The sequence below is a fragment of the Trichomycterus rosablanca genome, chromosome 24 (assembly GCF_030014385.1).
Source record: "Trichomycterus rosablanca isolate fTriRos1 chromosome 24, fTriRos1.hap1, whole genome shotgun sequence".
NCBI lineage: Eukaryota > Metazoa > Chordata > Actinopteri > Siluriformes > Trichomycteridae > Trichomycterus > Trichomycterus rosablanca.
Genome location: NC_086011.1, coordinates 1,613,025 through 1,639,774, shown reverse-complemented (window position 1 = coordinate 1,639,774; position 26,750 = coordinate 1,613,025). Strand labels below are relative to the sequence as shown.

At 42.9% G+C, this 26,750-nt stretch overlaps 1 protein-coding gene across 13 annotated transcripts in view; it reads left to right on the top strand.

Annotated features, from left to right (window-relative positions):
* The first annotated feature begins 3,398 nt into the window (after positions 1-3,398).
* The window catches only part of atp2b2 (ATPase plasma membrane Ca2+ transporting 2), a 111,084-nt gene continuing 87,732 nt past the window's right edge, over positions 3,399-26,750 (top strand). For 12 of the 13 annotated variants that reach the window (XM_062986656.1, XM_062986651.1, XM_062986653.1 and 9 more), the window contains exon 1: positions 3,399-3,463. The gene's annotated coding sequence lies outside the window, so the exon portion shown is untranslated. Of the gene's footprint in view, positions 3,464-22,980; positions 23,010-26,750 lie in introns of those variants that run through there. The other variant, XM_062986644.1, reaches the window with a different exon arrangement.

Below are 26,750 nucleotides of genomic sequence, written 5' to 3'. Positions count from 1 at the left end.
TAGAGTAGCTGCTGCCCTTATCTTCCAGTATTTTTTCTGTATACACAGAGCATTTAAAGAGACATTGTCTCTATTTATCAGACCCGAAATGCTTGTGAAACCTTAATATTGACTCATATCTGCCAAGTTCTTTACATGTCGTCTTTTCTCTGCGATGTCGTACTGTTTGTTATTTGCGTATGGAACATGGTTTCACGTTAAAATCATACAGGATCCAAAAACCTTTGTGATAGTATTAGTAAGCCCTAGGGAGCGTGGACAGCTCCAGGCCAAGGCGTCTGGGTTAAAAGCCCATGCCTATACACAGGTTCAAGGTGTTAGTAGCACCTGCGCATTAACACTGAAGTGTTTAGTCTGCCAACACGAGTGTGATTGCTATCACAAAGACACAGCATGTATAACACACACCCAGACTCCCCGGGGACGGGACAACAATGCCAGCAGGTGTGTATGACAAGTACCTCTTTAGAAAATGAGTACCAGGTAACAGGAGAAATAATTAATGCATTTTGGAAAGATGAACCTGAAACGAGCGCTCACGTTCCACCTGCTCAACACGAAACCTGTTCCAGACCTCAGCTTATAATCCAGAAGAGACACAGATCTGACGTTCAGAGCTTATGGAACACAGACGGAATGTGTTTTAAGAACGGAGGGACAGCAGGTGCAGCGCAGTTCCCTGCACCTGGGTTTGAGCCTTTTTCTTTGAGTTTTCCTGTGTCTGTATGAGTTTTCTCCAGATCTTCTGTTTTTTCTACCTTGCAGTTACTCCCTAGGAGTCACCACGGCCCTGACCAGAATAAAACTAAATGAACTGAAGATGAACATGTGACTGCTTTAATAGAGTTCATGTAATATGATGTGGGGTGGAAAGCATAACAACAGTGTTTGCTATTGAATAGACAGCATGTGAAAACAAATCTGTTGTTTAGAAGATTGTATTTACATCAAAGACGTGATCATGAGATGCAACCACCACATCAAGTCATACTTCCAAAGTACTTCTAAAGTAATTCGATTTGTATGTTGTCCGCCTTCACCAAGTCATCATGTCATTCCTGATGTGGAACTCAACAACACCACGATTTACTGAAGCGTTAATGACCCGAGCCTCCTCTGCCCATTTGTTGTTTTCTCATGATTGCCGCTCTTTAGCTTGAGGTGATGGTGGAGCGCTCATTAGGGACTGCGGTGCTTGGAAAGTGGCTCAGGTGCTCCAGGAGCTTGAGGCGTCCATGTTGTTTCAGCTCGGCACACAATACATCCAGGTAACAGCGCCATCTGCAACCCCAGCAATGTGGAAAATTCACGGAGTGAACGGCAGCCAATCCGAGCCCACTCCTGTGATGATGAAATAGCACACTTGTTTAGTTACTTTTGGTTCTTAGGGCTTTATGCACACAAGTAATGATTCTAATGTAAGAAAACCTTTTTTTTTTTACTTTTGAATATGTAGTGCAATGTTTGTCTGATCAGTAATAGTTTTATTTAAATAATTAGTATGGCATTAATGATCATTCAGGCTATTCATGTCAAAGCTGCCTTGGCTTGTCATTTGTTGTGAATGTGCCTACCAGACCATGGTGTTAGAGCCGTTATTTATTTAATTTCATCATCCAGTAAAGATCCACAGATGTTCAGTATGTTTTCTTTTATTGCAGTCATTGTATTTTAGATGCATTAATGATGCACGGCATGGATGCTTGTTGTGTATGTGCGTGCATTTATAGACTTAAATAATCATCAAATGTGATGATACACACAACGTGTTTTTGTCTATTTCTCGAATGCACTCTACATAGATGCATTAAAATGTGCAAACTAGGTAGTTTTATTTGTGAAAACTCCCTCATGTTCAGCTTAGAACATTTTGTTTTATAAGCGATTGTGTGCATCAGTAAGGTTCCTCCGGGTTCTCCTTTAGGTTTCGGCTCAACTCCAAAAACATGCATTATGTATAATTGGCTTCTTTAAATGTCCCCCAGGTGGAGGTGATGGAGTGTGTAGTGTCTGCGGTGGACTGGTACTCACACAAGCACAAACTGTATGTGGTGGTTATTATAGTTAAATAATGCATCAGTGGTTTATGTGCATTAAATATACAGGTGGGCGAATGTAACTTCAGTCATTATATATAATGTCATGTAATTCTCCACGTGTAGCAGCAGCACAGTACATCGTCACACAAACACTGGTCCACACCATAGGAACATCCAGTGAGTGGAAGTTTGGTGGACTTCTGTAACTCAGATAATCACTATTTACAACTGTAATATGCAGTAGTATGCAATCAGAATGCACAACACAACAAACCCAGAGGTGGATGGACTACAACTGCAAAAGATCAGCTTACCGACAGATGAAGACATAGCCAATCATGACTCCCAACCGGCAGTTGAACCTGGTTCCAGCAGGTACTGTGTCATGTTTTGAAGCCAAACATGGATGCGCACCTAATTTTTTTAGTGACTTAAAATCATTATTGATTACATAATTTATGTATTTTATTTTTTTACTGTTTTAATTATTTGTTTGATCATTGTAACTATACCCAGCGTATTTCGTATCTATATATATAATAAATATGATGATAGATAGCCATCGTGTGTTGTACAGAGCCTTTACCTTTTCCCTTATTTCAAACATATATTTTTATCTCCAAAACAGAATGGAAAACAGGGTCAAATGTTTTTTTTAATTTATCCTGCTAGGACAGTTGTGGCCTAGCAGTTAAGGTACTGGACTAGTAATCCAACGGTTGCTGGTTCAAGCCCCACCACTGCCAGGCTGCCAATGTTGGGCCCTTGAGCAAGACCCTTAATTGCTTAGACAATATACTGTCATTGTACTGTAAGTCGCTTTGGATAAAAGCGTCTGCTAAATGCTGAAAATGTAAATGTAAAATGTTATCCTGCTCCATACAGATTACGGTCTAGTTTATATATACAGTATATATATATAAAAAAAGATCTGCTGTCAGGTTTTGCAAAAGAAGGGCACTAAACAATCAAAACAACTTTGTTACTGATAAACCTTATATGGCTTATATATTTTTATTTGCATGTTGTTATACTGGTGAGTAATTTGGTCCCCTGAGTGTCCAACTCTCTCTTCTATGCCTCTCTGGTTAGCAGACTGCCACAGATAATCAGTTCGCCTTGTGATCATGAGTTCATGCTCAGCTTAGTGGTAGATGTCATGGTGCAGTGTATGCATGCATGTAGTACAGTATGTAGATGCATGCATGCAGACCTGAGTGTGTGTTGTTGGGGAGAGCTCCCTGCTCGGTGTTCCCCCCCCTGAGGCTTTGCACAATAAGGTACGTAATGGAAAAATCTCAGTCCCTTAAATCGACTCCTCTGTTGTGTTGCTCTCTTTTTTCTTTCTCTCTTGCTCTCTCAGGATCTGTAACAAGCTGCACAACAAACAGCCAGCGGAACTGGAAATGGGAAGCAGAAAGCAGGTAAATTCACAGACATTTTGTCCAACTTTTATCGGCGGGGGTTTGCGGACTGTGCGGCTGCGCCTGTTTCAGGCTGGTTTGTTTAACGCGATTCAGACGCAGACGTGTTTTCTGCTGCACGGAACAAGAATAATCAGCAGTAAAGAGAGAGATGTGTAGATGGTAAAACATGCATCGTTGTTGTAATAAGAGCTGCAGTATTTGCATGCAGCAGGTATCAGTCAGCACGCCGCTGCATGTAAACCGCGGTTCCCGTGCGGGGGGTCAGTGATGAGAGTCTCGCTTTCAGTTGCAGGTCACTCATCCATAATCAGATCTGAGTCAGTAGGAAGTTATGGGAAGGAAAGTGAGGGAGTGAGCGTCAGATCACACTGAACAGCTGATTAATGCACACACACACACACACACACACACACTTCACTTCACTTCACCAGCCTTCACACACAGGTAAGAGCAATGCGGTTAGATACACCTGCAGAAAGAGCAGCACTCAACATGCAGTACTGGTTTAGGTCAGTTTTGGTGAAATGTCAGTCACGTTTGCTTATACACGCTGGTCTGTTAATCGTTTTTATGCCATATTGTAAAATAATGATGCATTAATAAGGGTAAGGCTTTGCTGAAAGGTCCAGCAGGATACTGCAGAATATTTAGACATGGCAAACTTATGATTTTCAGCTGTTTGATCGCCTCTTATTGCATGATGTGGTATAAACTGAGCATGGATGAGCATGGACACTGCTACTGATCTCTCTGTTTATTTATTTGCTGCTGGAAAGGTGGCTCAGTGCGCCTCATTGCATGAAGGTCCTGGGTTCGATTACCAGGTGTGGAGTTTGCATGTTCTCCCCGTGTCTGTGTGGGTTTTCCTCCGGGAGCTCCGAAACAAAATTGTCCATGAGTGTGTTTGACATTGAACTTGAACTGATGAATCTCGTGCAGCCAGTAACTACCTGTCCTGTCCTGTCATGAATGTAACTTTGCTACTGGGTGCATGTGATGCTCATCTTATTGAGAATTGCGCATTTGGTCTGTTTAACAGATCATGTGCCCAAAGAAAACAGAACACACCATGTGCACTCCATTTTGTTTTGTGCAGCTGGTGTTCAGACGGGTGTGTGGATGTATAGTTTCTTTTTTGCAGCAAATAATTGGAACTCAGTTGGCTAAAAAAGTATTCATTTGTTGCAGCCCTAGATTGTCATTTAGGAAGACTTGTGATTGTGAAACTGAGAGCTGGAAGTGGTTAACGTAAATACCTCATTATTATTATTGCAGCCTGTGCAAGTCTTATCAAAGTTGACTCTTTTCTCTCTTTTTTCACCTGTTGGAATTGTCTTGCTGATTGTACCAACCCTGTACTGGTCGAGAAAAGCTAAGACTATTGTGTGTAGTTGCTGGCCGCATCTTTTCACCTGCCAGTGGAGTCTCACACAGAACCCCATTACTTGTGCAGGCAGCAAATGCCACACTTCGTACAGCAGCATTGAAATCCCATCAACCCTTTCTCTTAAGGAACTGTGTCTGTTTAGATGCCCAGCCAGATCGATAGCATCGTTTAGGATTTGAACCTGTGAACTTAAGGTCTCAGCAGTGGTGAGCTATTAAAACTAAAACTAATAGTTCGGTGTTCACATACTTTTAGCCATATCGTGTATAATATTCTAGGGCAGGGTAAAAAAAAGGGTCACAGAGAAAATGAATGTATCTGTGCACAAACACCCCCTTGTGGAGGCTTTATGTTACATCTTGTAAACCAGATTGCCACCATATTATACAGTGTGGCGCATGAAAAACCGAACCATCTCCGACCCCAACGTCAGCATATGCTTAGCCTGTACACGAAACGAAAGATATGCAAATACAAAAATCTGTACTTACTGGTTAGAGGAGGTGCTGGAAATGATTTCCTTGTGCGTCAATGCACTTTTCTGCACGCCGCACCATATTGTTATAGACGCAACGCAGCTCAGCCGCTTTAATTTTAATCCTGCTGACCCTGTCGCGACAACGAGGCTCCGCGATTGCGCCGGTGCCGCCTGTATAATAGCTCGAGCCAGCCGGTCGGAGACGGTTCGGTTTTTCGTGGGCCACCCTATATATTATATATAACACATATTTCTTTTGTGTTTGTGTCATGGACAAAATGTAGGTCGCTTTAAAAAAGTTTGAAAAACTCTCATACGAAGCTGGTAAGAAGGATGATTTGATTTTTTCCCTCCCTCTAGCACAGGTGTAACTTTCAGGTTAATTGTCTCACTTTTCGGGCCTCTGGTGTGTTTTAGGTGTGCGACGTAATGACCGAGTGATGCTTAGTGTACTGTGAAGTACGGCTCGCTTCACAATCATCTTAGTGCCGCTCATTACGTCTGATTGCATCATTAGGGGATGAGTTTGCTCGGTGTCATAGGAGCGAATGGAACAGAATCTTCTGGAACATTGGTTCCAGCGCGGACTCTGGAGAAGGTTGTGATGGGAGCCGCAGAGGAGCTCAGCGGTTAGTCCTAAAAATACAATTCCCTCCGAACAACATCAAGATTTCCATTTCATTTGTACAGGCTGAGCTTTATTAGATTATTAGTGTTTTTTTAAATGTACATGCTGAACTATGTTCTACTTTTTTAAGTTAGTAGTTTCCTTTGGTACCCACAATGCCACATAAGTGCAGTGTAGATCACTAACGGGGCAGGACGGTGGCACAGCAGGTAGTGTGGGTGCTGCACAACATCATCGGCCTGGAAAGTTGAGTTCAGTCACAGTTTAGAGGTTTTCTCCTGTCTCCTAACAACACGCCCCGATCAGGGATCCCTGATCTGTACCCATTGTTTCCGGGTGTCCACAGACCCACCACAAGCTGGATGTTCTCCCTTTACTCCCCATAGCCGTGTGGTGTGGTTGCATTGCATTCTGGAACTTTTTGAGTGCTGATTTGGTACGTAGGATTTCTCATCAGTATGCCGTGCGGGGTGGAACAATGGTACGTGGGTAAAAAGAAGCTTTTTGTTGATGGTTGACAGATTTACTCCTAATAAAAGCTTCTGTACCAGCCAAGAACATTTTCCTGTGGATGTAATCGTAGAGCATGAATGCTGACTTCCCATGGGAGTCATGCATATACAGAAACAAAAACACATGCCAAAAAGTACAGGCCAAATATTATATATATATAGTAAAAATACTTAACATGTGCCTCAAGGTCGAGTTTCATGTGATATGTCAAGAAAGTTTGGATTGTGGGCTTAAGCTGATTACTCATGGCAGATTCAGTTGATATTCCTACATGATGTTTGCCAATTAGCTACATACACGCCACATAATGCTCTAGTTCACCCAGGATACACTGGGCGCAGGGCAGGAACACCCTGGACAGTGCACCAATCCATCCATTTATTTTGTTTTAAAGTGCTAGAAACATGTCTGTTTTCTGTGTGTGTGTGCTGTGTTGAATTTCACAGCAGGTACAGTTGCTAGGACCACATAATCTGCATAAGAATTTCACACACACAGCCGCAGAATGAAAAATGTTAATAAGCGTGCCTGCTATATTAAATTCAGATGACATTTTGACTGCTAGCAAGTTGTTGAAGTGTGAATGCTAGCTGGTACTAATGGACAGATGGATTATATACATACTGTATATATATATTTGTAGAAGAAGCGTGTTAGGGTCCTTTCCTAATGACCCACTGACCCGTGCAGTACCAGATTGATTTCACACCCAGCCTGCACGGTTTGTTTCCTTCAGCATCGCTAATGAACAGAGAAAGTGGATCAGGATCAGTTTGGTTAGAGAAGAGAAAAACTGAAGCTGTGCTCAGACCTTTTTCAGTGTTGAGTTCCGCTCACGGTTCAGCACAAAGCTTCTCAACCTCTTGACCTTGGCAGCAACATGAAGTAGAATCGATTAGCTCAGAAACGTTCACACTGGATTTTTATTTTTTTCAGCTAGCGAATCTGCTCCCTGGAACGAACTCTAAATGATCCATCAGCTCTGATACACACGAAAGGCCACAGCGTGTCAACCTAGATATGAAAAATATGTGTTTATTTGGTTTATTTGTTCTGTATTTAAGCAGAAACGTTAGATCAGAATCACGCAGCCCTCTTTGCTTTAGTGACCAGCACTGTAATTTCCTTCACAGTATGTGTGAAAATTGAATGCTGGTATAGAATATAAAGTGTAAAATGTTTTGACTTTTTCAGCATTTAGCGGACACTTTTATCCAAAGCGACTTGTAGTACTGTGACAGTATACAGTCTAAGCAATTGAGAGTTTAGGGCCTTGCTCAAGAGTCCAACAGTGGCAACCTGGCAGTGGTGGGGCTTAAACCAGCGACCTTACTTGTGGTAAAATTTAAAGATATGATGTGTTGGTTTTATTCCACATACAAACAGTAGCTCCTGTCTTTCCTACCTTTACATTTACAGCATTTCATTCCAGCGTTACTTACAAAGTGCTTTACATTGTCTCTCTTTTAGCTTGATTTGCTGTTGTACTTTGCTTCAATATTATAAAAAATTTAATATTAGCCGAGTACGACCCTGTAGTTCAGTTTTAGCTTTGACATGTGGCTCATTCCACATAGTGGAAGTGGTTTGATGCTGCATTTATGGATCATTTATCTTATGGATGCTCGTTGTTATTGTTAGAGCCAAGATCTACTTGTTCATCCAAGGCAAAAGTGCGTGGCAGCCTTCACCAGTGAATTGTATTCACACATATATATGAATGATTATAATCACCATAATTAACAACTGATCTATACATTTTTCACCATAATTCTAATTCTTCACCTCTAGAGCTCAGTAACAAGCATGTTTTATGTAGGTCTAACCGGTGGTTTACTGGCCACTTTATATTACATTTACATTTTCAGCATTTAGGAGACGCTTATCCAAAGCGACTTACACCACTGTGACAGTATACTGTATAAGCAATTAAGGGTTAAGGGCCTTTCTCAACCTGGCAGTGGCGGGGCTTGAACCACTAACCTTTTGATTGCTAGTTCAGTACCTTACCTGGTAGGCTACGACTGTCCCAATTGTAGTTCAGAGCCGCCTCAATTCTTTGTGGCATGAATTCCTCAAGGTGTTGGAAACATTCCAGAAATGAACTTTTCTCTTTAAGTCTATGCCCACTGTGGCCTTAGATTCCTGTTCTTGGCAAACAGAAATGGAACCCAGTCTGGGTTGCCCATGTGGCTTCTCACCACAGTTGTAAAGATTCAGTTAGCTAAATTACTGAAGCGTTCTGGCCGGCTGAACCTCATCTGTCCATTCCACAACAAGGTGTTTTTACCTCCAGAATGCCGCTCACTGGATAATTTTCCTTTCATACAGCTACACCGTTCTGTGTAAACTCTTCATGGCTGGTTTATTTAATGATAACACGAATGATCAGGTGCACTAGTGTTCCTAATAAAGTGGGCGGTATGGATGCTTTTGGTCACCGCAGTTGAAAGCGTGTAGAAGGGACGCAGGGTTTTTTAATCAGAGCCGCTGTGCGGTATCAGATTAAACGCTTTACATGGTGTTGCAGTCCTGACCTGCATACTTTGCTCGGCGGGTGTGACGGTGGCGTGCCCTGCTGTAATTGAATCTGTCCCTCTGACCTTGACTCAGCCATGCTGAAGATTCAGTGTCGTCCGTCTCTAACATCTTGACTTCAATTATTCACTCACCTGCAGCGCTTCCTGTGTGCCCGGTGTGGGATGATTGACAGCGTGTGTGGACCGTTCCCGTTACAGTCTCTGAACTGTACGCTGTTCTCGTGGAAAATGTGGCGCTATGAGCCAGAAGTCCAGGTTTGCTTATCTGTCATCATTTAACGTGACGTTTTAATGTTTCTACCAGCGTCTGTTCATTTTTCTTCTTTAAAGAGATCAATACCAACATTAGAAAATATTTCGGTGTGGGACGTGGTAAAAATATACAATATGAGCCAATATAAGATTGGGGCAGATGGGACGCAGTACAATGAAATTTGTCATTTCGGATGGCGCCCCTGGAGCTGAGAGGGTTAAGGGCAACAACACAACATTCTGATTGATAGCCCAAAGCTCTACCCATTAGGCTGTAAATTTACAGTAAAATGGGCTTAATTTCACAGCTTTCACGAATTTTTAAAGAAAAGAGCCACATTTCACCGCAGTTATTAAATAACACTTACAAATTAAATGATAGAATAAATGGAAGCTACAACACACAGCACAGCTACCTTAATAGGTGAATATAAACCTGGAACATCCAGCGATGGTGCGAGGCTTCATGTTCTGTCTCAAAGACAAAAATTCTCGCCCGTGTTTTGACCCTCTCTTCCTCTGCGTCCACAGAATTCGTTGTTAGTTTTCCAAACTCAGTTACCCGAGTCGTGATTTTAGCTGCTTTAGACTTTGATCTTGGACATTTTGACTAAGCGATTGCTAACTGAATTGCTGTAGGATTGCTAGGACGCCTCATAGAGCAGATTAACCAGTAAACGTGAGGAAGTTGGAGGCTACTTGAATGAAAAACGTTAAATCACTAAACACAAACCTTAAATTTGAATTACACAGGAGATTGCGTATTACACGGGAAACAGCTAATTTCAGGGTCCGTGACATGATTTCACGGCTGTGAATTAAGTAGGTCCTCAGTTATATACCAAAGCAAATGTATAACCATAAAGACTCTCATCACACTGGACTGCGTGATGATGGCATGATGGCATGTCACCATAAGGAGGCAGTAATATTTTCCATCAAAGACAAACACCCACACGCCCACTCGTTATTTACAGATCCTCATTGAGCATCATTCATGTGAACGGTAACTGAAACTCTCCTCTAACACTGATGTGCTGCACCGATTGTGTTCAGGCATTTTTACAGCCTGACCCACTTCTATGAGTCTCATTAATTGTCAATCAGCTGGACTAAATAAATCAGTCGACACTTCTCGGAACTGACTTATGGAGGTTGCGGCGTTCAGCTTTGATGACTCCAGCATCGGGTTTTCTGTGTTAAGCACACATGATACCAGTGCTCCGCCTTGTTAGACATTCTTCTGAGGGATAGCTTTACGTTTTGGCTGGCGCCCATCTTGTTGACGTCATCTTTTGCTTAGCGAATACGGGCCATGGGAAGTGGGCAGTGGTATTGTAGTAAAAGCTTTCTATCTACAGAAAGATAAAGATATACAGAGATATATGATATTGTTATTGTGATAAGCTACAGCTCAACTTTTCTGATAATATCAGAATATTATAGCATTGATTCATTGACATTTACAGTAACTCCAAACCTCCTGGATGCTCCTGAACATAAACAACCAGTCTAGTGAATGCTTAATAATTTCCGCTTTAAGGCAGAAAACCTCTTCATTTGTTCCTTAGGTACCTCTGTTGTATTATTCAGACGGTTCGTTCATTCACCTTCAGTAGCCGCTTTGTCCTGGTGAAGCACCATTATGGTGCATCAGAGACCTCCAGACCTTGTTTAGTGTATTGTAGCCAGTCTACACCATGCCATGACTGACATTGTTTTTTTAAGTACCCACCAGGCAGCCCCCACAAATGTCAAGAAAACATGCCAACCACACAGACCGGAGCCAAGAGTAACAACTTTGCCACCATGTTGCCTTCCTTTCACGGGTTCTTCTAATAAAAAGGTTTTCGGTTAGCAGTACAAACCCTTTGGTCCCGTCTCCTGTTTATTGGTCTTTGTATTTATTGTGCTGTGTTTTGTATAATGTATATATCTGAAATGACAATAAAGCCTCTAGAAATCTTAAATGTTAAATCTAGACCAAACACTGAACTGTTCAGCCTGATGATTGGATTGAATCGAAATCTTCAGCCGTCTGCGGTTCATCTCTCAGCCGAACGGTTTAGTTGTTTTCCATGTGCAGTCGATTAAATATTCTGAATCTCCCCAGAGTTAAGGGTTCCCAGAACTGATTTCCCATCATTCCTTTGACACGTTGTACAATAAACTATCCATTATTTATTCACCGCTGTCAAGTGCCTGTCAAGTTTCAGATTTGAAGCTAACTGGCTTTGAATTTGGGAAGATCATTTCAGAAACGTATTTCTTTTATCAGTGGTGATCCGTCGTCTCTTTTGTTGTTTCTGAAGTGCACGGCGGGCTGACGGGGCAAATATGACATGACGTTAGCCGACAGTGAAGTTATTAAACATCAGAACAGATTTAGCACCGCGTTTGCCGTGTGATGAGACGAGAGCCGGTAATAACGTCTCACAACTTTAAAACTCGGTCCTTCAGAATGATTCTCTTCTTCCTATACACTGCATACTATTCTAGTTCAGAAATAAATGATTATGAGCGATAACGATATTTGCAGTAAATATACACCCACTTACAGTGAAAGGTTTAATAAAAGCTATCATCCGTTAACCTCGCTAAACAGAAAATCCACACCCATCCTAGTTATTAACTAATTATCTGTATCTGAACATGCTGATGGTTTTTATCCGCCTCTAACACTCAGTGCAGCGTTTAAGATGCTTTTGATTGTGTTAAAATCTACCTCACGGCTTTAATAATAGAATTTAGTGTTATTTAAAGTAAATTTGCTGGGTGTTAATTAGTGACACCCTCACAAGCTGCAGTGGGATTTTTTTTCCGTGCCCGGCGAGCCTCTCATATCTTCTGCTAACGCTGCTTGTGTAGCATTTGTACTTAAGAGATTTGTCCCATTTGGAGGGCAGCATGATAACTGGTTGCAAGATCCTGTAAAGTATTAATAATGTTATACTCATTATTATTCAGGAGCGGATTAATCAATAGATGTGACTCTTGGTAGAGTGTAGACACACAGCATGCATGGTAATGTCCATAATTACACTGCAGTTATTCTCAGTTTATAAAAGATAGATGGAAATAGAAACAAAAGAGACTATAGAGTATAACTGTAACCACATTCCTGATCATAACACGTACCAACCAAAATGATACATCTTACTGTGTAGATGTGTTACATAATTAAATAATTAATTAATGATTATGTATTGTGTGGCGCTAGGAAAAAAACAAGCTGGAAATGACCAGAGCACTTTGGGTCACTTTTAACCTGGAGCACAGTGTGACCCGTGCTTAGTCACACAAAGTTTTATTTATTTATTTTTTATTATGTATTTTTATTATGCATTTTCTCCCCATTTTCCTCCCGATTTAGTGACTCAGTTTGTCTTCCGCTGCTGAGAGATACCAGATTGCATCTGAGGAGAGCATGTCACAGGCATCTCTTCTGCCAATCAGGGTCCTTACACAGTTTATGAAGACCCACCCACCCACATATAGTCCGGCCCCCATCCTGCAGATACGGCGGCCAATTAGTATCTGCTGCAGGCACTGCCTATTATGCCCGCTAGATGGACCCCAGCCGACCGGTGGCAACACCGAGTTTCGAACCGAGGAGTTCAGAATCTCAGTGCTGGTGTGCAGGCTGAATATCCCGCCGTGCCACCTGGGCGCCTCACAAAGTTTTATTTTAATTAAACTGTATAAAATGCTGAATCCTGTTTTACTGCCTCGAAACATCTCACAAAATGAATACAACATCAGCCGTGACTTTGAACTTGAACTGATGAATCTTGGGTAACGTGTAACTATCTGTCCTGTCATGAATGGAAGCAAATTGGAAAACATCACTCTAAAATCCTAATAAATAAATAAATAAATTAGCAGCATTGTTGCACTTTATATTTGTTATAATTTCCTCATTATGCCACGTTCTGAAATCATAAAGAGGAGCATCTCAACCCTGTCATTTCTCTCCTGGATACGAATGTCCAACCACGATCTTTTTGTTCAACACTCCCAGTCGCTCATGCACGATGCTGAGCTGCTATTCTTAGCGACCGTATGACAGATGAATGGCGAGGTACAAATTAGGCTGACGCTCGCCCGGCTGGATCTTTTGCAGGTGCATCACACAGGGGCCGGCAAACTACAAGTGCGTATTTTATACACCACAGAGAGAAGAAATGGCAAGAGGCACCAATCAAACGCCATGAGTTCGTGTTATTTTCTTTTAATATGTTCTGTTTGTAAGCAGTGGTAATACAACCTGTATGTGAATTCGTCACATACGTCACACATAACGTCACGTAGCGGATAAACCCACGTGGTGGAGGCACTACTGAACACAAACTGACAGGTTCAGAGATATTATTCAGTGTTGATTTAGATCAAGAAAGACGGAATTTTAATCTTTCCATCTACACAGCAGGGTCACTTAAACTATCCCGAATCCATGAATGTGATTAGCATAAACTCCTGATGATAACGCGAACGCTAAATTATTCCTCGCTCAGGAGCTCTGCTGTGTGTTTTATTCTCACAGCATAGCATACAGATAACTAGAGATAAGAGTCTTGAATAAAGGTAATAGAAAAATATTATTATTATTATTATTATTATGTAGTTGCAGTAAAATTGGTGCCTGGGTGGCAGAGTAAAATATACAAGTTTATTACTGCTGAGATCTGGGGTTCAAATCTCAGCCGCCCGTGCGACTACACAGACATGATTGGCTTTGTCTGAGGGTGTCTGAACAGCCTAGTCATTATGGGGTGCACTTGTCAGTGCAGGTCCCAAGCCCCGATAAAAAAGGAGGGTTGCAGCAGGATGGGCATCCAGCACAAAAACGGCCAGATCAGATACGAGGACCAGAATGATCCGCTGTACCTCCACCAATGAGGAGGACGGTCCGTTCTCCCACTCACCGGCCAGGTTGGTGGCGCAGCTGTGGTTTAAATTGGGATCTTAGTGGTGGTGTGTTGGCACATTAGACCGCTGCTCCACCCGAGTATCTCTGAGAACATTTCTGAAGTGGTGGTTAGAATCTACAGCAGTCAGCAGCTTGTTTCTGTTTCAAGGGAAGCCGCAATTATTTCATGTTTTTTAATCAAAGTGTTTGAGGTCCAAAGAAACTTTTAACAACAACAAGTGCATAAATAATAAAAGACTGAACCGACTTTTAATTGGCGTTATGAAAAAGCAGGCCGTGAGGTCGTTGTTGGGTCTCACGTCATGTCTAACTGAGATACCAACACACTGAAACAAGCCTGCACTGGAACTCGTAACACACCATGTTCGTGCTGATGAACCAGGCTGCAGTGTTGATTTATGGGTATTTTTCCCCTGCTTGATACAGACGCACTGATATCGTTGGTCCAATTTGCTCTGGCTTTCATCTCAGTAATGGGACAGATTTTATCTTTAGAGCACCAAATGCTGTCTAGCAAAAACTGCCTAGCAAGGAAAGGAGAGTCGGTCCCGAACGGAGCGGCGCTATCATGAACTGATAAAGACAACAATACAGCCAAACATTTCATTTTAAACATAAAGACGTTTTTATAATGCACAGTGTGTGTGTGTGTGTGTGTTTAGTTTTGCTTATAAATCATGACATTCAGGGTCTATATCTTTAAAAAAGATTAAAAACTATATTTCACATTTTATTGTGTTTTAAAACTGCAATATTTACTGAGCAAAAGTCAGAAGTTCACTAATAAGGCTGCTTTGGGGTGGAGATTTGGGCTATCAGTCAGAAGGTTTGTTCAAATCCTGATTTTCAAGCAAGCCGGGATGTGTGGAAAAAGAACTTAACTGTTCTGTTCTGTATACGACAGATAAAAGCGTCCCATCTTCCATCTGCTCTAAGATTTTGGATGATTTGTAGTTGACTCATTTTCTTCAGTCTGTCTCTAAACTCATTTTTATTCGGTCATTAAGCAGAATTAAAAAATGAATAATGGTCGTAATTATTATTGAGTGAGGTGCTTTAAGGCTCGGTTTTTACAGCTTGCCACTGCAGTTAAATCACAGCCAGTCAGACTGATTGTTTAAATGACAAAGTTAAAGTGAAGCACAGACATGTGGAGGGGAGAAACTGATTCTTAGTGTTTTACAAAAACCCTGAACACGGCGACCAGCAAGCTGTGAAACGGTGAGACCGGGTTTGCAGTCCAGTGTTTCCTGGCCCTGAAGTCACTTGTCGTGGCTTTAAAGCTCTTTAAAATGACTAAATTACGCTTAGATTAACAAAACAATATAGTTTTATGAAGCTGCTTTGTCCTTTTGCTGAGTTGTTTATCTCCTCGTGTCCCCACGAGCGCTGCAGAGCGTTCCTGCTTTACACTCAGATACATTTCATACAAAACTGCATGTAAATAAACTCTCCATACTGTCAGTCGATAGTGTGGATTGTTTTTAAGTGGCTAGTAGATCAGACAAAACTTAAATGCTGCTGCAAACGTGAACATGCGCCAAACCTCACGGTGAACGAAGCTCAACATGCTAATCATGAGAAAGCCGCCTTAATATAAAAAACGTGCTGTAACGTTGGTTCATTGTTGGAGAGATTTGTTTTGAAGTTCTGACCCCGACGTTACCAGTTTGTATCTTTATGCTAACACACAGTTTATCTAATAGAAATACACACGAGTAATAAAGCAGAGTTTTTATCTACACTATTAAATATATTATATAAGGGTGTGCGCACTCGTGGGCTTTTGGGAGCCGAGCACTCGACCCTGGAGTAACAAAGTGGCTACCCGGGGGAGGGGTGTGTGTGTGTGTGTGTGTATGGGCGGGTGATGGTGTTTGATATAGCCCAATTAAATTGAACATCTGAGGATCAGTATTGATGTAGCAGGTGCCTCGACTCGGTTGTAATGACTTGTTCCGGAGGCAGCTGGTGCCAAGCGCCATAACACCTGATGAATAGTTAAAGTGAGGCGAGTCTCATCAAGGAAAAAAACCACACCCGCGCCAAGCTATCAACCGCGCCAGAGACCGACGTCTGAGAGATCTTTACTACAGGACAAGCAAATGTAGAAATAAACAGGGCGATAATTATTAATTAAATCTGATCTTTATTATAGTGATTGGGATTTGTTTTTATAGAGGCCAAACACTTTCTAGATCAGCAGTAGCTTAGCGGTCATCGCCTGTTGGACCCCTGAGCAAGGCACTTAACCCTTAACTGTATTCGGTCATAATTTGTCCATAATAAGTCGCTTTGGATAAACGCATCGGCTAAATGCCAAAAACGTAAATGTAACCAGACCCTGACGCCTGATCTCTAGATCTCTAGCATTTTTCATAAGTCAATCAAACTCTAATGGATAAAACCACAGTTCTGTTTACACTGTTTCACCATAAAATGTGTCACTTTACTCACCACGTACCACATGGCAAAAAATAATGCTTGTTTTTCTTGTTCCTGAAGTTGGAGGTACACATGAATGACTTCAGAAAGATGTGATTTGTTAAAACGGCTGTAAATGCTTTACTGTTTTCTACCTGTTTACCTTAGATTTACCTTAGACAAGTAAAAAAAAATTGATATTTTACTGTCAGTATTTTGATATGATCAGAATACGTCATAAATCATAACAAAAATGAGATCTTATTGGCTGGATTTTCTTTATCTCTTGTATTCGTAAACAGTCGTGGCCTGCAGCATCGGGACACATGTCATAACAACCCCATCAGCGCCTCTGTTTTTACAGATTAGCCTTCTTTAAGCTGGTGCGCTTGTGTTTTTTTTCCTCAGCGCCCAATAGCTTTTAATTTGAGCCGTAATCACTCCAGCAGCCTGCAGAGACTTCATTTCAAAGGCACCAGGAGTCCTCCAGCTATGTAGTTAGCTAATGGTGTGTTACAGCGGAGAGCGGTGGGCGTGAGCGGGTCGTGTTTCATGTTAAATTGCGTTTGGGGCTCTCAGAAGGGGGCAGCATGAGCCCGCTAACCCGAGCGCTGCTTACAGCATAACGGCTTCGGATTCTCTTCCGTGTTTGCCGACCGCTTCAGGGTCAAATATCTCTGAGCTTCGTTCTGTCAGAGTCTCGTCCGCTGGGCTTCGTGTCCGAAGCTCTAAAATTGATCCGGACCTTCAGTAGTTTTTGGGGAATGATCTTTTCTCCTTTTTTACTCTTCAGTCATAAAACCATGGCTGAGGATATTTTATTTGGTCAAGCATCATATGTAATGGTCCCGGTCATTCTGATATATTAAATCAGGTTTTTTATTCTTCAGTTCTACTGACCGGTTCAGTTCAGTACTGAAACTCTTTTTCTAACCTGTGGTTCCTGTAGATTTAACTCCCTCCATTAATATTGATGAAGCTCAGCCCTCATTCATTATTCATTTCTACAGGAATAGAACCACGGTTGCGTTTTCACATCAGTCGGCATTCCTCCCACGCTGCAGGGTGTGAGCTCGTAACCACTCAACACGCTTAATGTTTATGATCTTAAACCGAGGGGTCTGGACTGATCCCAAGTTTTCATTATACAGGCCCTAAAACATTAATAATGAGTGAAATCTGTGTGTAGGGGCCCGACCGGCTGATAGCGGAGCTGAGATTTGTACCTTAGAGCTTGAGATTGCTTTGACAGACCTTGTGTGTGTGTGTGTGGTGGGGGGGGTGGGGGGGGGGGGTGCTTGTGCATATACAGTATGTATGCTAATATTGTACCGTCTAGACCGAGGTTTATCAAACCCTGGGTCGTGACCCTCGCAGAGAAAAATTATAATAATTAAATAGAATTTTAACAGGCACATAAACACAAAATGAACTTGCACACGAACGCCCCCATGTGGAGGCTTCACGGTACATCTTGTAAACCACAGTGGGACCAGATTGCCACCAGTTTCATTAATCAAGTTTCATTTTTGACGCGTTGTTTGTGTTGCTTGGGTCGCTTCAATATCTGTGACTAAATGTGGGCTAAATGTGGGTCAAAACAGTTTGGGAAAGTTCCCTTCCTGTTCCATCCTGACTGCGCTCCTGATTGCTAAGCAGGGTTTATAGAGTTTGATGAGCTCAATGTGAAGGAACCTCAACCCAGTTAATACCTCAGCGCCTGACCTCACAAAGCCTCTTTTGACTGAACAAGCACACATTTCTTGTGGAAAGCTTTCCTAAAAGAGTGGAGACTGTCATAGCTGCAAAAGGGGGTCGAGTCAGGGTTTCCAGCAAGTTCGTAGATCAGGTGTCCACATAATCAATGCTCCTCCATCCCTACTGTGAAATGAAATCTCTCCGTCGTAACAGTTTGTGCTGTGCTGTGCACACACACACACACACACACACACATAAGCATGCAGAATCAATTTTGCCGGCTAAAAATAGGCACCTGCGGTGTGGTTCTCATTATATCAGAGCGAGCTCATTTTACACACATGACGTACCGCGCTTCGGCCGAGCCCCTCTCACTAAATCAATAAAGTTCGGTTTCCATCAGCTGACCCGTCACACTCGACGTCAAAGCAACAAAGTTTGTGATTGGTCGATGGGAATGTAGTACACCTGCCCTCACTGAAAAGTTCTACTACAAAATCAAATGTACTGTCCCTAAATTAAGTATGCATGCTTTATAATGTACTTACTACTAGTATGCATGCTTTACACTGTACCTACTACTACTGTACATACTGCAACTACTACGCATGCTTCTGTACTTACTACTAGAATCCATGCTTTATACTGTAGTCAAAACAAGTATGCATGCTTTATACTGTACCTAAAACTAGTACACATGCTTTATACCGCATTTAAACTAGTATGCGTACTTTATACTGTATTTAAAACTAGTATGCTTGCTTTATATTGTACTTACTACTAGTATTCATGTTTTTACTGTACTTACTACTAGTATGCATGCTTTATACTGTACCTAAAACCAGTATGCATGCTTTATACTGTACCTAAAACCAGTATGCATGCTTTATACTGTACCTAAAACCAGTATGCATGCTTTTTACTGTACCTAAAACCAGTATGCATGCTTTATACTGTACCTAAAACCAGTATGCATGCTTCATACTGTAGTAAACCTAGTATGCATGCTTTATACTGTAGTAAACCTAGTATGCATGCTTTATACTGTACCTAAAACCAGTATGCATGCTTCATACTGTAGTAAACCTAGTATGCATGCTTTATACTGTACCTAAAACCAGTATGCATGCTTCATACTGTAGTAAACCTAGCATGCATGCTTTATACTGTACCTAAAACCAGTATGCATGCTTCATACTGTAGTAAACCTAGTATGCATGCTTTATACTGTAGTAAACCTAGTATGCATGCTCTGTTTTTTATAAACAGAACCCCATAATGAACTTGAATGCCCCGCTGTATCCATCAGTACAGTCACAAAACCATACGAGAACGTTACAGGTCTCCCGTTCGCCCGTCTCTTCACTCTGGGAAGCACACGCGGGGCTGCTATTATTAGCCGTGGTGGGTGGGCGGGCTATTTAAAGGCAGCTCGGCCTGTGGGAGACGGACAGCTCCAAACGAAAGGCCATGGGAAGCGCACTCCTCCAGCTGCCTTCACATGTCGACTTCACAAGAACCTGAGATCACAGGACGCAGAACAAGGAAGCTTCTGTGCTGACCTCACATCCTCACATGGTATTCTTTTAGAAGTCAGCGATGGTGCTGCCGGCCCGGTCGGTGTCGGCACCACGGTCATTTTGCAATCGTTTGCAACTCTGCTGTTTTTTTGCTGTATGAAAGCTTTAAATGAATGAATGAATGAATGAATGTCTTTTTTGTTATTGTATATAAAATACAACTAAATTTTACTGTGCAAAATACACACAACCATACTCCTAATTGCATTTTATTCATATGCTCATTATTATTATCATTATATATATAGTACTAGGTACATAGATATAATTCCATATATGTAAATAGCTATAGTTATAATTATATATTAATATTATTCACAGATATGTAACTTTACTGATATTCTCTGTTTTTTTGCACAGTGTCACTATTTGCACTTCTGGTAGATGCTAACTGCATTTCGTTGCCTTGTACCTGTACTGAGCAATGACAATAAAGATGAATCTATCTATTTATCTATCTATTAAGTCCTTAAATATTGTACTACAGTATAATATAGTATAATACACTTTTTGTAGTTGTACAGTGATTTTAAAGCGGGGGGGTAGAAGGGAAGTATTTATTAAATACAACAACAGTTTGGTGATACTGTGTGACTTTTTCACAACATGGCAACCTCGTTCCCAAACCTGTATCACACTGTTATGGGACGGTTGGTGATTACACAACTGTTATAAATGAAGAAAATATAAATGTCACCACTTGTACAATCACCTTACTGCATTACGCTTCCTCTCTACTGATGCTGATCTCCACCCTGGTTGAGGAGAGCCGTGACTGACACACACCTTCTCCGACGCGTGTGCAGTAGGCGAGTTCACACGTGGATCAGCTCTGTGTACGAGAGCCACACCCTGATCCTCATCATCCCTCGACCAGCCAGCAGGGGTCGTAATTACATCAGTTATAATGTAATTGCACAACAAGCCAATTGTTGTATGTCATGTAGGCACCCAGCCCAGCCGGATGGCAGAGCTGAGATTCGAACCGAAGAGTTTGAGATGTCAGCTCTGGTGTGCTAGTGTGGAAAATGGCTCATGGGTAAATCACGCCCGCCCGTTAACGCTGAGACTCGGGTCGGTCGTCCCAGACGTCTACACACACACGATTAGCTATGTCTGCCTAGCTATTAGGAGGTGCAGTTATCAGTGTGCTCTCAGTGCAGGTCCCCCATTATCCCCCGTCCCTGTGAGGCTGAGATGTTGCACCACTCAAGCGCCCTTAATTACATTATAATTACAATGAATTACAATTTTGAGGATTAATTTAAGGTGGCACCGCTGTTGGTAAACCGATCTCTCCAGCTCAGAGTAAAACTTGCCTGGTCTTTAATCCCCACAGAACGGTGTCCTCTAATCCCGCAGGAGAGGTCGTATATTTCTAAATACTTTAATCCCCTCCATATGACGAGCATCCATTTTTTAATGCTTCTGTGATAGCGATAGGCTGGATTAGTCTCAGACCGGTGGCACACGTTCATGAATCCACTTTGCTTGATAGTTTATAATGTAATGACTTCCCAGACTCAGATTATGTGGGATTTTGTCGGGACGGTCGGGAGCTCTGCAGGCTGGCGCGGGTACTCGGACCCCACATGTGCTACAGTGTACGGACAAAAGTATTGTATTTTGTTTTACTTTTTAAAATTTTTTTTACCCCCTTTTTCTCCCCTTTTAGCGCATCCAATTGTTCAATTAGCATCGTGCTTCCTCTCTGTCTATGCCGAACCCTGCCCTGACGGAGGTGATTGAAGCTAACCCATATCCCCTCCGAAACACGAGCAGCAGCCAGATGCATCTTTGCCACCCACACATCGACGAGTTTGGCGCCACCTAGCGTTGCATGCGGAGAGACACACCCTAAGGGCACCCTCTCCCATCTCTGTGTAAGCGCCTCCAATCAGCCGGCAGAGAACGCAATCGCATTCTGACAGAGAGAGACCCACATCCGGTTCTTTGTCCCACCCCCCACATGAGCAACCGGCCAATCGTTGCTCATATAGCCACTCAGCTTCGAACCGGTAAAGCAAGGCTGGATTCGATACCACGTTCTCAGAATCCAGCCCTGGTTGCAGCGCGTCTCTTTTTACCGCTGCGCCACCTGAGCGGCCTCGGACAAAAGTATTGAGCCTATCCCAGCTTTTCAATGGGCGCAAGGCACACAGTAACACCCTGGACAGGGCGCCCTATCGCAGGGCAAACACACACACACAGACACACACCCATTCACCTATTCACCTATAGCTATTCACCTATTCACCCATCCACCTATAAAGCAATTCAGTGTCTCCAATTAACCTGACTGCATGTTTTTGGACTGTGGGAGGAAACTGGAGCTCCCGGAGGAAACCCACGCAGACACGGGGAGAACATGCAAACTCCACGCCTGGGGATCGAACCCAAAACCTTCTTGCTGTGAGGCGACAGTGCTACCCACCTCGCCACTGTGCCGCCCGGCAATTACAAACAGATGGAATAAATTAAACATGGTAAGGAAATAAAATGCTTCCAGCTTTGCAGCATCAGTTTAGGGAAGGTCCTCTCTTGTTCCAGCAACAAAGCGAGCTCTATAAAGACATGAACAAACTCCAGCGTCCTGCACAGAGCCCTGACCTCAGCCCCACTCAACAGCTCTGGGATGAAGCGGAACATCAACATCAGCACCCAGCTGTACAAATCCTCCCATATTTTAACTGAATGGGCACAAATCCTCACAGGCATACTGCAAAGTCTTGTGAGAAGTCTTGTTCTAGCTGAAAAATATCACACAGAGGTCACTCTGTGTTTTACTACAGTTTGATTCTTTATTTTTTAATGGTCTGGCATCCAAATACTTTTGACCACACAGTGTAAAAGCGAACCATGACATGGTGACCATGCAGACGTTCTTCCTCTGACCATACGTTATACGAAGATCAGACCTGTGCTGCTGGTTTACCCCCCACACCGTGGACCGTCCCGTCCTCCGGCCGCCCACCACACACACACACGTCCTCATCTCAGATGCACGCCGCTCACGGAAAAGCATCGAGCTCCAGCACCGCGGCGCTATTTTTAGTCTCCTGCAGGCGCAGGATGTCGGTGTGAACGCTACCATGGGTCTGAGATGCTGCAGAGTAAGTGCTCGTACTTTCCTTTATTCTCGGCGGGCTTCTTTACCGTTAGGTGGATTTGTTTGTGTACACGATCAGTGGCTGCGTTTCTTCACTTGTGTGTCTTTGTGTCGAGCTGGACAAAAACACACGATTCAGACGTGCTGAGATTCACATTCACACTGTTAGAAGCTCTTCTGTGAAGTGAACCGTGTCGTGTGTAGTACACACAGATGACCAAAAGTTTGTGGACGCTGACCGTAAGCTTGCTGGACACTTCATTCCAAAACCATCCACGTTTATATTTAGTTGCTTTCTTATTCACCTCTGACAAGATTTTGAAGTGTATCTGTGGGAATTTGTGCCTGTTCGGGCACTGGTGTTCATCCCGAAGATTGGAAGTTCTGTGGGTTAAGGGTGAGGTCTCTGTACAGGCCACACCAAACTCACCAAACTGTGTGTTTGTGGATCTTTCTTTGCGTATAGGCATAGTCATGGTGCAACAGGAACGGTGCTTCCCCAATGTTGCTACAGGTGAAATACCAAAGCTTATGATTGATTTAATGTTATGCACCTGTTAGCAGTAAGTCAGTAATTAGGAATGTTCACATACTTTTGGTTCTATAGTTGGCCAGTTGTAGCCTAGAGGTTAAGCAGTACTGGATTAGTTATAAGAAGGTCGCTGGTTTAAACCCCACCACTGCCAGGTTGCCACTGTTGGGCCCTTGAGCAAGACCTTTAACCCTCATTTGCTTAAAAACTGAAAACTGTAAGTCGCTTTAGATAAATCGTCCGCTTAATGCCTAAATGTAGTGTATCTCTCATGTCATTGCGACACCTATAGGCTGGATGTGGTGGTGCATGTAGCTGCTGTTCTTGACTCCGCAGTGATGCTGAATCATTTATGAGTGAATCACTGATTCATTAGGTGCTGTTAGGTGACTGTGCAGCTGTAAACAAACATCTGTATGTAACATGTATGTACAGGTGGGTTAAATTACGAGTTAATGAATGTAGGATCCTGAATTAGCTCACGGCGTCCGTGTGTCCACACGTGTGATCTCACACGGTCAGTACCTGCTTCATCCCACAGAGGTTCTACAGAGTGAACCTGTTGTGGTCAGGTGATTTAAATATGCCGTCATTCTCGACACGTACTATAGAGACAAACGTTTGAGTCTCCGTGTCATGTGACCAGCGACGTGGCTTCCCTGGTCCTGGGTTCAACACGAGCTTCCGGTCACTTTCAGGAGTTTTAAATACCTACGTTTTTTAGCTCTGTTATCTGGTTTACTACCAGCTTCCAAACTACAAATTACACATAAATACGTTTGTTGGTAAAGCAGTGTGTGTGTGTGTGTGTGTGTGTGTGAGTGTAAGCGTGATTGTATGCAAAAGAATAATAAGTCAGATTTACATTTGTGACATTTAGCGGACGCTTTCATCCACAGCGACTTACAATTATCACTGGATACCATTTGAGCAATTAAGGGTTAAGGGTCTCGCTCAGGGGCCCAACAGTAGCAACTTACATTTACATTTACAGCATTTAGCAGGCGCTTTTATCCAAAGCGACTTACATTACTGTTACAGTGTACAGTCTAAGCAATTAAGGGCCTTGTTCAAGTACCCAACAGTGGCAACCTGGCAGTGGTAGGGCTTGAACCGGCAACCTTCTGATTACTGGACCATTACCTTAAACACTAGGCTACAACTGCCCTTAGTGATGGTGGGCTTGAACCAGCAACCTTCTGATTACTAGTTCAGTGCATTAACAGTTGAGCCACCACCACTGCCACCTCTGGACGTTGGGTGGGAGTGATCACCCGGCGATACAAACGAACAATAATTCTAAACCCTGAACGTTTAGACCTGAACGTTATTTTATCAGTGAATCTTAGCGCTGTGTGTTAGCTTCCGTGTGTGTGTGTGCGTGCGTGTTTGATTGCAGCTTTTAGCCGTGGCCTCTGGGAAATCTAGCCAGTTTCTACAGTGATGATGAAGCGAACATGTAGGGTCACCAGAGATGCAATCAATGTTTCCTCTCCGGGGACCGAAGGAGGGTTCGACGGCAGAGTTTGTAACACTGTGTAACGTCTCCGGCCTCCGGTGTCTCCTCTGTCCTTCAGACGACCTTCACACTTGTCCACTCACTGATATGAACGTCCTGCAGTGTGTCGGTTTCGGATTATTGAGCCGACCGTCCACTGTATTTCAGATCTTTTATGGATGAATGTGAACTGGACCGGATTAGTATTTCACATTGTTTATTTGTATTTGTTGAATCAGACACTCCGGGACCCTGACCAGGGGAAGAAAATAAAGAAATATGTGCTGGGGGTCTTGGTGCAGCCCTGGGTCAAAAGTACCCAGGTGGGTTGTTCTGTTCTCCAGTCTAAACAGTCTCGGCCCTTGGGACCCCCGTTTGGTACAGTTTTGTCTTAGTCCCAACACACCTAATGCTACTGATTCCCATTCTCAGGTAGGAAACCAGTGTTCCCAGAATCTCTGTTTTTCATTCTCTTGTGCCTCAGATTTGAGCAGAAATGCTAACGCGGATCATGTTTCTCAGTCGGCGAGTTTCTGCACCGCGTTCAGACGTCCCTCGCCGCGGCAAATAATGGAAAATCACAGCCGGCGGTTTGAGTGGAAAATGCCGGCCAGTGGAAAAGAGGCTCGGAAAGTAAATAAGTTGATAATGCTAATGCGCCGAACTCAAAAGAACGGCTCAGAAAAGCCATTAAGAGCGCGAGATGCTATCAGCGGCCAGTGTGCGGACAGGAGCGAGGATCTGGACGCAGTGGCCCCAGTAAGGGCTCCCTCTTAATAACAGTGGGGTTACTCGGTTCAGTTGCCGCGTATAATTAATTGGCTGTTAATAATAATCAGCGCATGAGCGCAGAACGGCCGCGCTGGGACTCTGAGAGCTGCAACAGTGCTGCAGAATGGCTTTTTGGGCTGTTAGGGACCGAACTGAGAAATAAGACAATCCCATAATGCACTTCATCAGACGAGGGTTTGATTAAATGTTACTCACACGCTCAGTTTTACGGTTCTGCAGATAAAACACGCTGCAGCAGGGTTTGATTTTCTTCTCTCTTTATTTACAGATCAGGATAGAGCTGTTATTACCCTGCAGCGTGTGTAGAGAACGACCTCGGTGTGATCAATCCACTCAGGCTTGTTATTTTCATTAAAAAATAATCCACAAGTGTTGACCATGAAACAAAAGTGTAATTTCCTTTTTTTCTAAGCACCTGGGGGAGCCATTAGGCCACGAACTCAGGACTCAGTGTTCGACTATAATACATGTTGTGTTTGTGTGAGTGTGTGTGTGTGAGAGAGAGAGTGTGTGAGTGTGTGTGTGTGAGAGTGTGTCTCACGGTCTCTTCCCACCCAGCAGACTAGTGATAGATTTTGTCTGCTGTAGGCACTGCCAATTGTTCCTGCTAAACGGTGCCCAGCCGACCAGTAGCAGAGCCGAGATTCGAACCGGGGAGCTCAGAATCTTAGCGCTGGTGCACTAGTGGAAGATCCCGCTGCATCACCTGGATTTCATCGTTTCAAGGAGTTTTATTCATGTAACGATGCACAATATTTTAATGAGGTAGTTTTGAACATGACGTACACACTCCTGCACCGTGGGCTGCATTACACACATCACTGTGACTTTCATTTTGTGAAATAAACATTTTATTTTATACTGTGTGAACTACAAACCCCATCAGTAAACTTTACATCCTCCCTGGTTTCCCGCTCTCGTTT